The following is a 15,449-nucleotide window of genomic DNA, read 5'->3' on the forward strand; positions in this document are numbered from 1 at the left end:
CTCAGTATGTATATAATCAAAAAGGCAGATAATAACAAGCATTTGTGCAGAAGTGGAGAAATTAAAACCCTTATACACTGCTGGTGGGAATGTAAAATTATGGAGCTGCTTTGAAAAACAGTCTAGCAGTTCCTTAAAAGGTTAAACATAGAAATATATATGTCCCAGCAATTCCACTCCTAGGTCTATACCCAGAGGAAATGAAAACATACATACACACAAAAACTTGTATAAGATGTTCACAGCAGCATTACTCATAATAGTCAAAAGCATGGAATCAATCCAAATGTGCATCAACTGATGAATGGATAAATAAAAGGTGGTATATTCATATAATGGAATATTATCTGGCTATAGAAGGGAATGAAGTACTGATAACAAACTACAACATGGATGAACCTGTATATAATCTGCTAAGTGAAAGAAGCCAGTCACAAAAGACCACATATCGTATGATTCCAAAATCTTCAGAGACAGAAGGTAGATTAGTGGTTGCCTGGGGCTGGGGGTACAGTATGAGTAACGACTGCTATTGAGTCCCTGATTTATGTGGGGGTGATGAAAATGTTCTAAAATTAGATTGCGGTGACAGTTGCAGAACTCTCTAAAAATTGTTGAGTTGTACACTTTAATTTTCTGGTATGTGAATTATATCTCAAAAAGATCATTTAAAAAAGAAAAAATCAAACTCACATGAGTTCCACAGAAGACTTGCCTAATCGGTCACTGCAAGCCACAGAATCATGATAACCACCTGAGAGAGGAGAGAATCCTCACTACAGACAGTGATCTCTCCCCAACCCCTGCCATCCCACCTCTCCTCCCAGACTCCAACGCCAGAAAGGAGCAGAGGGCAGCAGAGGCCACAACTACCCCACCCCACTTGCAATCCCCTGGAATTTTGTGCTTGGGGGGCACACCCTGGGGGCACTTTGGGAGCATTTGAAGGGCAGGGTCAGGGGTCCTAGGTGCCCTGCCATTTTTGGGACAGTCCTGCACAAGAAATAAGTGTCCTTTGTCCACATTGTTTTAGAATGTCCCAGTGGACATTCATGTAGATAAAAGACCTGGATATGATCATCTGAGCCTAGAAGCAAACTCCATTTTAAACAAAGTAGTTTTTACATGATTTTAATGTACACTGCATTTCCAGAAATTCAATTACTATGTAAATCAAAGGAAGGTTGGGCTTCCTTTTATTTAGAACTTTTCCAGGAGTTGTTCACCATTGCAGAAAACCAGGTCCCAAATGACATGGCCACTAGCGGTATTTGAGTCTCTGATAAAAACTCCAGTATCCATCAGTGTTTGTACCCAAGCCCATTCATGGTGCAAAGAGCTGACAGCAGGACTTCAAGATGTCTTCTGGGGACAGTCATTCCCAAGTATTTACATGTTGAGCTAATACCCTTCCCAAATTCATACTCTGAAGTCCTAAACCCCCAGTACCTCAGGATGTGACTGCATTTGGAGACAGGACCTTTAAAGATGAAAGGGTGGGACGCTAATCCAATAGGATTGGTGTCCATATAAGAAGAGAGGGAGACACCAGGGACAGAGGAAAGGCCATGTGAGGACACAGAGAAGGTAGCTGTCTTCAAGCCAAGGAGAAAGGACTTACCAAAGATCAACCCTGTAGGCACCTTGACCTTGGACTTCCAGCCTCCAGAACTGTGAGAAAATAAATGTCTGTTGTTGAAGCCACACAGTCTGTGGTTATGGCAGCCTTAGCAGGCTAGTTTACCCCACACACACATGAGCTGTGACTATATGTCTACAGAGATATGTCAACATTGTTGGTACCTCAGTGGGGCAGGGAATAAATACCCTCACCTCTCTCCTTTTGCTGTGGCCTTTGTATCAGTGCCTCCTATTGGCCTAATGCAACAGGAACCCCTGGTGGATACAGTCTGTAGAGGTTACCTCTCTGGGCCCAGAGCAGGCCATAGGAGCATGGAGAATACATGGGGGAGAAGGGACAATCAATATATATTGACTTAAAAAATTTTTATATGTAGATAAGTTATACTACATATGAATTCTATTTCAACATAGTAAACCAGCTATTAACCACATAATTGTTATTACAAGGAGCGTTGGGTCTGTTTAGAGTTGAAAACCACTGCCTATAGCCACCAGTGCCTCTAGGGAGGAGGGGAAACAGGTTTTGAATAGACACTAGTTTAAAAATGAAAAAGACTATGTCTTAAATACTGTGTCCTATACTGTGAAGTGAAGGAGTTGTAACCACAAAAATGACAGGCAAGTTAAAGAATCTGAACAAGATATCCTTAAGGGACACAATTCCCAATGGGAAAGATGGGTTTAATTAACCCAATAACTGTAAGGGGACAATTATATTCTTAATGTATCAGTTACACCGAATTGCATGTATAATTTTTTTAAAAAAGCAATAAAGCAGTCTCTCTGGGCTTAGTAACGCACATACATTATATTTAATATTATTAAATCATGTATAATTATACTTTGGAGGGTAAAGTAACGTACCTTAAGAGGTTAACCCAATTCTAGCAGACTGAAGTCCCCCAAGGGCAAAATCACCCCACTTAGAAACACTGGTCTAGTTGCTCTGCATATTGCTTTAAGAGTCTAGGTTTGAAAGCCCATAATTTTGTTTTCTGTGTCTTTTCTGACAGGAAGCTGCATCACTGTGTCTGGGTAAAGCACTAGGCTGGTGTCTGAAGGTGGACCTGAGCTTCAGCCACTTAACCTCAGTGCAATCCAGGCAGCTCTCTTCATTCCCAGGTCTGGTTTCTCATCAGAGGGCTATGGAAGAGATCAGAGGAGTCGATCTTTATATTTCCTTCCAGCTCTGACGCTTTGTCTTTGCTGCTTTACCTAGCAACCAGTTGGAAATGGAGTGTGTTTTATATTTAATACATTTACTGAAAAGAATTTTATATTTCCCATTTAATTAAGAAAAAGTAGATTAAATTGCTTTATGGTTATGACTTTACTGATTCCCCACTCCACCTCCTGTAGCAATCTCCCAGGAGACATACGAAAAGTAAGGCATGACATTGTTTTCATTCCTAAGTTACATAACCAATTTCAGAGTGGAATATGATTTAAACAGACAGGAAGAAACACAGCCTTTTTATGAGAGGAATTTAAAAGTGGAGATGATGGATTTAACTTTCAAAAAGTGTCTGTAGGAAATTTAAAAGGTGAAAGTTATTTTTAGAAACTGTAATGCTAGTATTAAATGAAGTTAAATGAACTATTTCCTCTTTGGGGTGTGTGATTTCAAATGAATCTGTGATAATTTAAAGAGACTCCTGTGTAACTACCTGCAAGGAGGCAGAGTAGAATTGGAGGAAGGCGGGGTTAGGCACTTAGGTCTCTAAATCACTCTCCGAAGCCCAAAACTTTTAGAGTCCAATCCAGACGCTTCTCACCCTTCCACTGCTACTGCCTGGATTCATGTAATTGCCTCTTATTCCTTGCTTCCATCTTTGACTCCCCTTCTCCATAATCTCTTTCCTACTAGGCGACCAGAGAATAGACTTGGTCCTGCCCACCCCACCACTTTACCATTTTACTCAGAGTAAAAACGAAATAGCTAGAGGATTCTACACGACCTGGCTTCTCACATATCTTTCTGACCTCATCCCCTGCCCTTTTCCTTTATTCACTCCTCTCCCTCCACATTGGACACCATTACAATTCCTAAACACACCAGGCACTTGGCACGTTCCAGTCTCAGGACTTTTGCACTTGCTCTTCCCTCTCGCAAGGATGCTCTGCCCCCAGATAGCATAGGGTAACTCCTTTTATTTCCTTCAGGTCTTGGTAAGAAGTCACCTGCTTAATGCAGCCACCCTGACCACCCTATTTAATACCGTAACCTGCCGCCCACATACTGACTTGTCATTCCCTAAGTTCTGCTCCTCTTTTGTTCCCATAGTACTCATCACCTTCGAACACACTATATAATTTACTTATAACGTCTGTTCTCGTGTCCATTTCCCTCCACCAGAATGTAAGCTCCATGAGGGCAGAATTCTTTGTTTTCTTCTCTCATGTTTTCCAAGCAACTAGGACAATGCCTGGAACATAATAGGTGCTCCAAAAACTATTTGAATGAATGAATGAATGAATGAATGAACCATGAACTGTGAAACCTGAACTTGGGCAAGTTGCTTAACTTCTCTGAGTCTCTGTCTCATGACTGTTAAATGGAGTTGATGAGTTGCTGTATTTACCTAGTAGAGTCATGTGTGAATCAAATGAGTTCTTACCTGAAAGGACTTAGCACAGTGCCTGGCATACAGAGAGTCCTCAGTAAATATTGGCTGTACTTATTGTTATTATTAACCTGTTCCCCAAGATCAAAATCGGGGTGTAGTGTGTGCTGACGAATGAATGCGCTCCTGGTTGCATGACTTAATAAGCAATGCGTCTGAGGCAAGGGCTGAACTATGAGAATGGGCAAGGTGGAGCTGGAAAGGCAGGTCAGGTACAGGAAACGCACCTTGAAGGTAGCTCAGGGTGCTGCCCTGGTGCACTTCCTCCACTCCCCCAAGAGGTGTGTGGAGCTGATCTGTGGGCCCTAGGAGAGGATCTGTGTTTGGGGGAGTGTGTGGAGAATGATCATTAGCAAGATGAGAAGGGAAGGGCAGTGGAAGTGGGGAGATCATGTAAGAGGGGGTTGACTCATCTAGGAAGCAATAACGAGCCCTAGGGAAGACAACTGTGGTTGCAACAGATGGTAGAGACATTTTGGAGACAGAACCAACTCCTTCAAAGCAAACTCAGAAAGACAATCTACTTTTTATGCTCTATCAGGTAGCAAAAATACGATTAACATGAATGATGTGATTCTTACCTACTGTTAATTTCTAAACAGACTTTGATTTTTATTAACAGGCTTTGGGGCCTATTATTCAACAGAGAAGCAGACTGTTTTTCTCATGGGGAATGATTAGACTAGAAAAAAAAAAAAAGGAAATTCTTTCCTTGCTAGGTAATAATAGAGAGATATAGCAAGCGTGGCCAAAATACAACATGAAGGAAAGCTCTGGAACCTGCTGTTGTGAAACAGTTCTTGTCAGACCTCAGTGAGTACTGTAGCAGTTTCTCTCAGAAGTTAAAACAGGAAATACACACCTGATTAAACTCCTTTAAGTTCGGATAGCTGCTGCTGCAGGTTTGAAAACCCTGGCATTTCAAAATCTCAATAAAGTGACTTTCGAAGCAACAGAAGGGCAAACCTTTGATAAGGCTGCAAGGTGAGATGCCAGAGATGAAGGTTCCTTTTATATATATATTGGCCACCAATTGACAGCTTCTGCCCTTTAAACTTAATTGCCCGCTCTCTTTGGGACTAGGAGATTTCACAGTCTGTTGTCAGTCTTTGATGCTCAGGTGGTGTTAAATATTTTAAAAACCAACAAAACAAATTCCCCCGGACTCTAACACCTCTTTGCCCTGATGATGGCCCAGCCTCCTACTTTGTTTCCCTGCTCAGCTTCTCTTCCTTCCTAGCATCCTTTAGGATAGCAAAGTCAGGTCGCTGTTACTGATATTTTAAAGTGTTTCTCATCTCTTAGGAACCACATCTCCTGGGAACCAGATTTCTCAGAATTTTGAAAATTTCCTTGTTCAGGTCCCTAGGACACATCTGCAGGGCCCTCAGGCATACACGGGAGTGTTGATGAAATGCTTGAGGGCCGTTCTCTTGATTATTGCCGCCTCCAAGAGGAAATGGCTGTTTTCTTGCCCATTTTTCCCTAAGGGCCAAAACTGGGTCCACAAGAGCAGTTTCCCTTGGGCTCTGAGATGAAATGGTCAGCAAACAAGGCTAACGTGTCCGTTGCTCCACTTCCAGCCCTGCGAGACTGCACATGGAGGTGATGCTGCTGGGGGAGGTGAGGGACCTGAGGAAGGAACCTCGATGAGCTCAGGCACCTGTGGAGCATGCAGATCCTGCTGCACGCTTTCCTACGGGGCACTTAAAAACACTTCCATTTTTTGAAATCTTGCTTTCTTTGGGGTATTTCTCCATTTCATCCAGTGGTTCTCAAAGTGTAGTTCTGAGACCAGCAGCATCAGTATCACCTGGGAACAGGTAAGAAATGCACACTCTCAGGCCCCACCCAGGGCTTCTGAATCAGAAACTCAGGAGTGTGTTTTAACAAGCCCTCCAGGTAATTCTAGGGGTCAAGTGTGAGACCCATGTATCTGGCCGACTGTTCTATTGGTGTGGTCCTCAAATTGCTTTGCTAATAATAGTTTAGAAAGTCGGCTTTGTGTTTCTGTGCATCTGAATTCGCCTCGTTGTAAGGGCTGTGGTTACTCTCTGACAGCCACAGCCTCCATGACAGGAGGGGGAGAGGGAGGCGAGTGCTGTGAAACAAACGCCTGGCGAGGAAATCTCAGACCTGCCAGAGTCTGCTTTGAATCTTCACACCTTTGAAAAGGGAGAGAACTCAACAACTGGGAAAAAAAATAAAACCCATTAAAGGGACACACAGCTGCTATTTGGAATCAGTAGCACAGCAAATTGAAGTGATAGCCATAAAACATTTTTACTTCTGACGAGAGAATCCCTTTAGGGCAGGTAATGATCTGTTAAATATCAAAGGAGCAGACCAAGGACCCTAGGACATTTAATAGGGAGAAGTGAGGTGGGGAGAGGGGGGAGGAGGTGAGCTCCGCCTTCAACAGGCCACAGCTTGGACCTGGGGAAGTCGACCAGGAACAGGACCAATGCAGAGAACCACGGAGAGGTGTGCGGGGATCCTTTTGATCATTAGAGCTGCCGGACAATGGGATGGCATCTTAGGGGCGATAGGGAGCCCCCTGGCTCCGGGAGCACGTAAGTCTAGGGGACCCTGTAACAGAGATGCCATAATAAAGGAAATTCTTGTATCAGGCAAGAAGCTGCACGAGGGTCAATACTTTGCAGATTTAAAAAAAATCAGAACTCTTTCTTCAAGTGAGATAGTACCCCTTGGTACTTAAATTTATAAAACAGATTAAACAGGGGCCTCTTTTGTGATCCCTGGGACACATCCTCTTTGGAACGTCCTAGGTGAGTACCAAAATCCCTTGCAATATGAGCTCCTCTGATTCTGTGGTTCTTTGACCTCTTTTCAAACCAGAACTTCTCTCTCTTCTCCCCAGGCTTCTCTTGAGCTGCCCACGAGCTTCCTTGGATGTGTGTCACCAAAAGAGCAATGGTTACAGAAGATGAGAAAAACCTAAGAGTGCATGCAGCCACACGCCTCACACGCCCCTCCCCAGGGATGGTGCTCAGTGAGGACTTTGCATGCTGAGGCTTGATTCCTAGTGGCATGCGAGGGCAGAGGCCCCGAACAGGACACGCCTGTCTTTAGCCACCTTCAGTGCAGACAGGGAAAAAGGCAGGCAGACTAAAGCCTGAGCCAACAGGTAGACCTAAATGGAATGGGTTTTCCAAGCTGCGAGAGACCCACCTTGAAAGTGGCCCAGATGCTGTCTGGGCCTGCCCTGGTGGGGGTCTCAGAAGTGAAGAGGGGGCCTTCCTGAACTCTGAAGGGACCAAATGTGAGACGGACCCTGGACCCGTGGTAGGGAGGGCTGTCAGCCAGGGCCTTCCCTTCTCTGCCCAACATTGTTGGCTCTGAGTCTGTTTTTTTCCAACAGAACCAGATTTTTTGTCATAAAATTCTTGGACTACTTGAGCTTCTGGATTATAATGTCCTTTTTTTTTTTTTTTTTCCACAGTGATGATAGCTTTGGCCTCTCTTATAAACACCTAATGGGCAGAAATTTTCTCCTTCAGAAGAATAACAAAAAGAAAACACCAAGGAGCTTTCATTATAGTGCAGCTTCTTCTCTGGTTGATGAGAGGCATGACTGTGACCTGAAGCTGATTTTGTTTATTTGAAAGGAAAGACAATTGTTCATTCACTCAACAAACATTTACTAAACACATAGAGCTGCTGGGCTTCTGCTTGGCGTTGGGCATATTGTCAGCTCCAGCTCTGAAGGAACCATGAGGTGAGGGGATAAACATGGGAAAAATCACAGTTCAGGCATCCATGTACTGATACCAACTGGTTTACACAGGCTGAATAAAAGAAGGTGAATAAAAGAAGAACAAAAAGCCTTCTAAGCAGACAATAGAGAATGTGTAAGCAGCATGAAGTCAGGGGTAGTGAAACCAAGACCCCTAAAACCGAGTTCCCCTGCTGAGTTTGATTAACCTCTCTGTCTAAAATTATTCCCTTTCTTGCTCCTTCTGACCTCAATCCTGGGCTAACTGGACACTAATCAACCAGAGTCAGATGACTAAAACTGCTGTTGTCGATAACATCGTTAACCTACAAACTCAGGTTTTTTCTCCAGGACAAGATGAGCTAACAGACCCCCAAGCCATGGACCACCTGGCCAGAGATAGTAAACCAGAGACATCCTGACTCCTGAAACTACTATTACGTTATTAACCCCAGCTTCTTTGTTCTTCCCCTTAAAAAACCCTCTAACTCAAAGACCGAGTGGGAGTGAATCTAAGGCGTGTCTCCCACTCCCTTGCTTGGCGCCCTGCAATAAACCCTCACTTTGCCGCTAACACACACTGTCAGGAGTTTGACTTTCTGCGCTGTGGATGCACGAGCCCTTCTTGCTTGGTTACAGAAGTATGGACCTGTCCTCCTGGGTGGAGAGGGGCATGAGAGGTGCTAGGGAGAGAGCAGCAGCAGGTGGCTTGGTGAGCTGGGCAAGGTAGGATCTGGTAGGGCACTGTCTGCTGAGCTAGGGAATTTGGACTTTATCTTAAGAGTGAGGAGGAACCATTGATGGATTCTAAGCAGAGGAGAGTCCTGACCACATCTGTACTTTAGAAAGATTTCTCTGTGAAAAGATAATGTCTAGGATTTGCATCCAAATGACCTCAGACCAAAATACAAAATCAATTAATTGCAGGACTTTGTAATGGGAAACAGCCCACTTGTCTATCAAAAGGCTGGTCGAATAAAGAAGTACTAGGCAGCTGTAGAAGGGAATGAGGGATATCTCCACTTATGATATATTTCTGAGTAAAAAAGGAATGTGTGGGACTTCCCCGGTGGTCCAGTGGTTAAGACTCTGTGCTCCCAATGCAGGGGTCACAGACTCGATCCCTTGTCGGAGAACTTAGATCCTGCATGCCACATGGCCCGGCCAAAATAAATAAATAAAATAAAAGTAAATAAAACAGAGAAAATTAAAAAAAACCAAAAAGGAATGTGTGTATAGTATTTATCTAAGAAAGGCAGGGATACAAATATATAAACATACAACTGTATCTACTTATATTTAAAACAGACAAGCAGTGGATAAACCAATGAAAAGTGGTTACCTATAGGGGGAGGGAGAGTACAGTGTGGAGGAGATGGGGAGAAAAGCTGGACTTCTTTGAATAAAGCTTGGCTTATGTATTTGACTTTGGAACCAAGTAAAAATTTCATGTAAAAAACAAAATTATAGGGCTTCCCTGGTGGCGCAGTGGTTGAGAGTCAGGGGACATGGGTTTGTGCCCCGGTCCGGGAAGATCCCACATGCTGCGGAGTGGCTAGGCCCGTGAGCCATGGCTGCTAAGCCTGCACGTCTGGAGCCTGTACTCCGCAACGGGAGAGACCACAACAGTGAGAGGCCCGCGTACCGCAAAAAAAATAAAATAAAAAGAAAGAAAGAAAGAAAGAATTCCTAAAAGTAAAATGGAACAAATGAGCATAAGTGTGCATATGGTTAGTGGGGTAAGCACACAGGGGAACTGTTCCAAACACAGTAATTTGACTGTACACCTATAGAGAGATATGACCTAAGGACAAAAAGGACTGCAAACAAACAATCTTAACTTGTTTTCAGCAATCATTTGGCTGGTGAGAGAATTGGTATTGGTGTTCTGAGACTGTTGTGTGTGCAATGTGGGATGAAGCCAATGAGAAATTATGTGAAATTCTAATTATATATTTCTTGCTGTCTTCTTTTTTGGCTGCGTTGGGTTTTCGTTGCTGAGCGCGGGCTTTCTATAGTTGCAGCGAGCAGGGGCTACTCTTCGTTGCCGTGCGCGGGCTTCTCATCGTGGTGGCTTCTCTTGTTGTGGAGCATGGGCTCTAGGCGTGCGGGCTTCAGTAGTTGCAGCATGTGGGCTCAGTTGTTGTGGTGTGCAGGCTCAGTAGTTGTGGGTGTGGGCTCAGTAGTTGTGGCTCGCAGGCTCAGTATTTGTGGCACACAGGCTTAGTTGCTCTGTGGCATGTGGGATCTTCCCGGACCAGGGATTGAACCTGTGTCCCCTGCATTGGCAGGCAGATTCTTAACCACTGCACCACCAGGGAAGTCCCTTTCTTGGTGTATTTGAGAAATGAGATTCTTAGCATGGAAGAAAGGAGATGCAGGTAGAAGAAATAAGAGGTTATGCAAAAGCCCCGTAGCCCTGAATTTGAGTTGAAAGTATCAGTACGAACTTATATGTTTTATCTTTAAGACTAACAGAAAACATTATTCCCTAGCTCTGATCTCTGAAAAGACCTAGGAATAGTAATCAATCCTGTAGCAGTGAACACCCTCGGTGCCCTGATCTTAGTCTTGAAATTCCATTTCCCGACAAAAGACTAGGGCTCCATGAAGAAATGTTAATTCCAGGGCTGGGATAGGAAATGAACATGAGGAGCCTATCATACCAGATGGGAAGGAAGTCCTCAAAGACGGCTAGGATAGTGTCAGAAGGACTCAGAAGTCAACTTGAAGAGGCTCCTTCTGGCCAAAGATGGACACTTTTAGCATCAATAACGGCAAAACTTCAATGGATTGAATACATCAAATATGTTTAATTCCATGAGTTCATAATGATACTAAAACAAATTTAATTGGTCACTTTTGGAGTATGGTCATGAGCAAATTCATTATTTTGAAAATTAATAAAGACATATAATTATCTTTGAGCATTTATCTGTCTTTCCTATATAGGCTGTACTACCGGGTAACCAAATAGTAGATGAGGGGAAGTTTCTCTTTATAGAAGTAATTCAGTTCATAAACAAAGAAGGAATTATAGAATTGGAATATCACCATTTGGCAACTCCTAATTAATTAATGGGTAGTGACACTGGATCATCAACATCTGCTAATATCACAAACAAAGACAACCAGATATCACATGGCTCCTGTGAAGTATTCTTGCCAAAAATTTCAACCTAAATCTAGATTCAAGTAGCAATTTACAGGAAATACATGGGACAGAAGAAAATATTAAAAGACACCATGGAGATGCAATCAGTAAAATCTATATTGTGGAAACCTCTATAGGATAAATGATCTAGTTTCCTTGCAAATAAATTGCAAGCAAAAAAAAGAGGAGGAAACTGATATTTAAAAGAAACTTAAGGTAGACAACAAATGTATGGATACAAGGGGGAAAGGGGTGGGGTGAGAGGAATTGGAAGACTGGGATTGACACATATACATTATTGACACTATGTATAAAATAGACAACTGATGGGAACATTGCTGTATAGCACAGGGAGTTCTACCTAATACACTGTGTTAACCTCAATGGGAGGGAAGTCCAAAAGGGAGGAGATATCTGTATGCATATGGCTGATTCATTTTGTTGGGCAGTGGAGGCTAACACAACATTGTAAAGCAACCATACTCCAATAAAAATTAATAAAAAGAAAAAAACTTAAGAAACATATCACCAATTACTGTGTACAGGACTTATTTATTTAGATCAAGATTCAAACAAACTAAAAAAATAAAATAAAAATGTTGTGACATTTAAAAACAGTTGGAAATTTGAAAGCTGGCTGGATATTTGATGACATTAACATTATTAATTGTTTTTAGGTGTGGTGTTATGGTGGTTATGTTTTTCTCCAAGAATCCTTATCTTTTAGAAATATACACAGAAATAGTTACATATAAAATGCGATATCTGAGATTTGCTTCGGAATAATAGAGGAGGGGCAGGATGTGGGTGGGGATGGAGAAGGAACAAGTTTAGCCATGAGTTGACAATGACTCAGGTGGGTGATGGGGACATGAGAGTTCATTCTTCTATTCTACTTTTGGATACGTTTGAGATTTTCCACAATCAAATGTTTAAAAACATATATACAAAGCCAGGAAGCCAAAAAGAATGATCCCTGCAGCAACCTGCGAAAGATGGACTGGAGGGAATATTTAGGGGTGCTGATTTTCCTCTACCCTCTTCTCAAGACCCTTTTGCATCTCCTTCTCTACCCCCACGCCTCCATAACATCTGACAGAAAAACCCGAACGAACTTTTTGGCCAGCCCCATAGACAAGAGAACGGCTGATTGTACATCAACCTCACAAGAGAAGGCCTGGTTAGGTCTGCCCCCAATATTTGCAGGGCTCAAGCTAAGAGTACAAATGGAAGTCACATGCCATGGGACATCGAAATAATAAAAGTTATAAATCAAGCTAACAAATTGCTAAGTAAAATGTGTTTTATCCTCTTACCCTGGAAAATGTATTTGCCTACAGACCTGGAACACCAGGTTTGAGTTAAACATGCTTGAATTCTGTGCTGGAACACGGAATCTGGAAAAGGAGTCCCTTTTTCCTCCCACCCCCCGCCCCCAGCTTTGTCTCACGTTGTAAAGAACATTGTGTACATGTGTGTATACATCCCAGGTCACATGTCCAAGCTCTGTCCACATCCTCCGCCAAAGCTGCCCCTTGGCCATCCTTTGGGCCTAGGGCTGCACACACCAACAGTTCAGTTTACACTTAGGGGGACAGAATTGTGAGGAAGAGGCCCTTGAAAGATTTGGGGCCATGTGGGCATGCTATTCCAGAGTCTCAGGGATCTGAAATTTGTTCTAGAAAGGAGACACAGCTCTGTGTGGTTACATCTCCTTGGTTCTGTTGACTCCTTATGCTGTGGAAAAGGGTATGGTTGAGGGACGGCCATAGTGGGGCTCAGGGTCCACAAGTCCCCAGGGTGACACCAGCGATGGCTGGTGGGAGGATGGGAATTTTATCTCAGATGAAGCAAAATTCGGAGGCCCTTGGAGTTTTCAAAATCCCAATTTAAATACATGACTTTCACCTAAAGGATGATGGAAAGAGGATAATTTCCTTGGCCCCCAGCCCTAACCCCACAGCAAGATGACGAGCCACAGAGAAATCAAGGCCTATGGTTGGAGAGGGTGTCCTAGAAGACATCTTAAAGGGACTGATTTATCCTTTAGGATTAAAAACCTGACAGTTTGGAGTAACATTATAAATAATACAATTATTTTGGTTTGGGAAAAATACAAGATCAATTATACACATCTTACCTTCGAGAAAGTCACAGTGCTTATTGAAATTGAATTCATATCATGCCTCCAAGATGAAACTGGCATACTTTCCAAGACCAAACAGCAGGGGAAGTTGCCCCCCACGAGTTGTTGGTATGGCTGGTCAGGTGGTTGTCTCTCAGGTTCATTTGAACAATCTTTGCTTTTCAGGTGCCTAAAGTCCCACCCTCAGTACTTGTTCCCTTGGCATTAGCAGCAATACTGTCAAACAGTAATCAGCATCCAGGCTGTAAAGAACAAAGAGCTTTATGTGGGTATTAAGAATTGCAATTTCAGGGCTTCCCTGGTGGTGCAGTGGTTAAGAATCCACCTGCCTAATACAGGGGACATGGGTTCGAGCCCTGGTCCGGGAAGATCCCACATGCCGCGGAGCAACAAAGCTTTTGTGCCACAACTACTGAGCCCACGTGCCACAACTACTAAAGCCTGCACGCCTAGAGCCCGTGCTCCACAACAAGTGAAGCCACCGCGATGAGAAGCCTGCACACCAAGAGAATTGTAATTTAGGATACACAGATTTGGGTAGAAGGGAAAGAGTGTTCCAGGGAAGAAAAAGAGTCAGGGGTTTATAAAGGCAAAGACCGTAAGGTTGTTAAACTTGTCTGGCAGGAATTATGATTGGCTCTGATACAGAAAAGGAAATATTTCTCCTTAAGGGATAGGCTGTCACGAGTTATTTAGGGTAAGGGTCCATATGATATCTTGAGTGTCTGGAACATTGGGCAGATGTTCTGGATGCCTGAGTTGAGACATAAGTGATCAAAGGCCAGATTCCGTCTGGGCTGAGGTGTCCATAAATCACACTCACTCAGTGCCTCCTGGCTTCGTTTTAGAGAATTAGCAATACCGACTCCATTTTAATTTTCCTTTCACAGTACATGCCAGGCTCTTAAAGCAGCATGCAACTTGTTCTAGGAAGGGAAACCTTTCGGATCCTTATACCTTACTGAGAACAAGTTCATCAGCTTTTCCCACAGGGAGGACCGGGGCAGCCAGAGAGCCCCTGAGCCCTGCATGGAAGGGCTGAAGAATGAGCACAGGACTTTAGAAACGGTACAGATTTCCACCCGTTTGTCTTTATAATTTTGCTGAGGGCTCCTATACCATGGAAGGATGTGATACAGAATGTATCACAGACATAAAAGGTCAGTACTTCTTCAGGGCTCTTTAAGCAAGGCAGCGCTCTTGAGGCTTGTGTCCTTGGAATCCTGGCTGATGTGGGAGCTGGATGTACAGGGCCAAAAGCACAGCAGGCTTCGGGTCGACTAGTGCTCTGCCAGGCCCTGCCTAGCCAGTTCCTGCCCTTACAGCCACGGCAGCCTGAACACTGCTGGGAGCTAGAGCTGTTGGGCAGTCAAGGACTTCGAGGTAGGCCAGGACAGACTGTCTAGGCTCCGTTCTCTTGAAATTTTGGTTCAACTCAAATAGACCTCTGACCACATCTCTGGCCTCTAGGGGGCACGTTTCTCAGTCTCACAGTCTTTTTTAGAGTGAAATTTCTTGAGCCTTGACCACAAGCTTCTAGGAATTTTCTGGATGGGTGGGTGATAAACCACAGACCACTGTGATTTTTTTTTTTTTTTTTTCCCCCGGTACGCGGGCCTCTCACTGTCGTGGCCCCTCCCGTTTCGGAGCACAGGCTCCGGATGCGCAGGCTCAGCGGCCACGTCTCACGGGCCCAGCCGCTCGGCGGCATGTGGGATCTTCCCGTACCGGGGCACGAACCCGTGTCCCCTGCATCGGCAGGCGGACTCTCAACCACTGCGCCACCAGGGAAGCTCGCCACTGTGCTTTTGACTCAAACTCTTGGAAGACCTTGGGCCCCAGAGCTGGAGCTGATGAACTTGGCCTGGAACCTGGAGACAGGAGCTTTGCAGGGTTTTTCCTATGTTTTGCCCTTAGGTATGGACAGGAAGGTTGAGTTACTTAGCCTCCTGGTCCATTATCATCTTTGAGCAAGGCCCCTTCCTTGATTTTGAATTAATGAATTCCCTCTTATCCCGTAGTTCCCTCCCATCCCCCTCTCCTCTACAGGTAAGCACACTGATGGGCTTAATGCACATCTTATTATTTGCATGTGTTCTTGCATGTATTTTGTGAGTATATATTTTCTAACTCGGAAAATAATTT

At 43.9% G+C, this 15,449-nt stretch overlaps 1 long non-coding RNA gene across 1 annotated transcript; it reads left to right on the forward strand.

The window, feature by feature from the left end:
• The first annotated feature begins 4,819 nt into the window (after positions 1 to 4,819).
• LOC117203839 (uncharacterized) lies at positions 4,820 to 8,578 on the forward strand. Its single transcript, XR_004486785.2, has 3 exons — positions 4,820 to 5,252; positions 5,852 to 6,091; positions 7,732 to 8,578. It is a non-coding gene; the product is annotated as an uncharacterized LOC117203839 (long non-coding RNA).
• Positions 8,579 to 15,449: the final 6,871 nt, after the last annotated feature.

Source organism: Orcinus orca, chromosome 2 (genome assembly GCF_937001465.1).
Source record: "Orcinus orca chromosome 2, mOrcOrc1.1, whole genome shotgun sequence".
Classification (NCBI taxonomy): Eukaryota; Metazoa; Chordata; class Mammalia; order Artiodactyla; family Delphinidae; genus Orcinus; species Orcinus orca.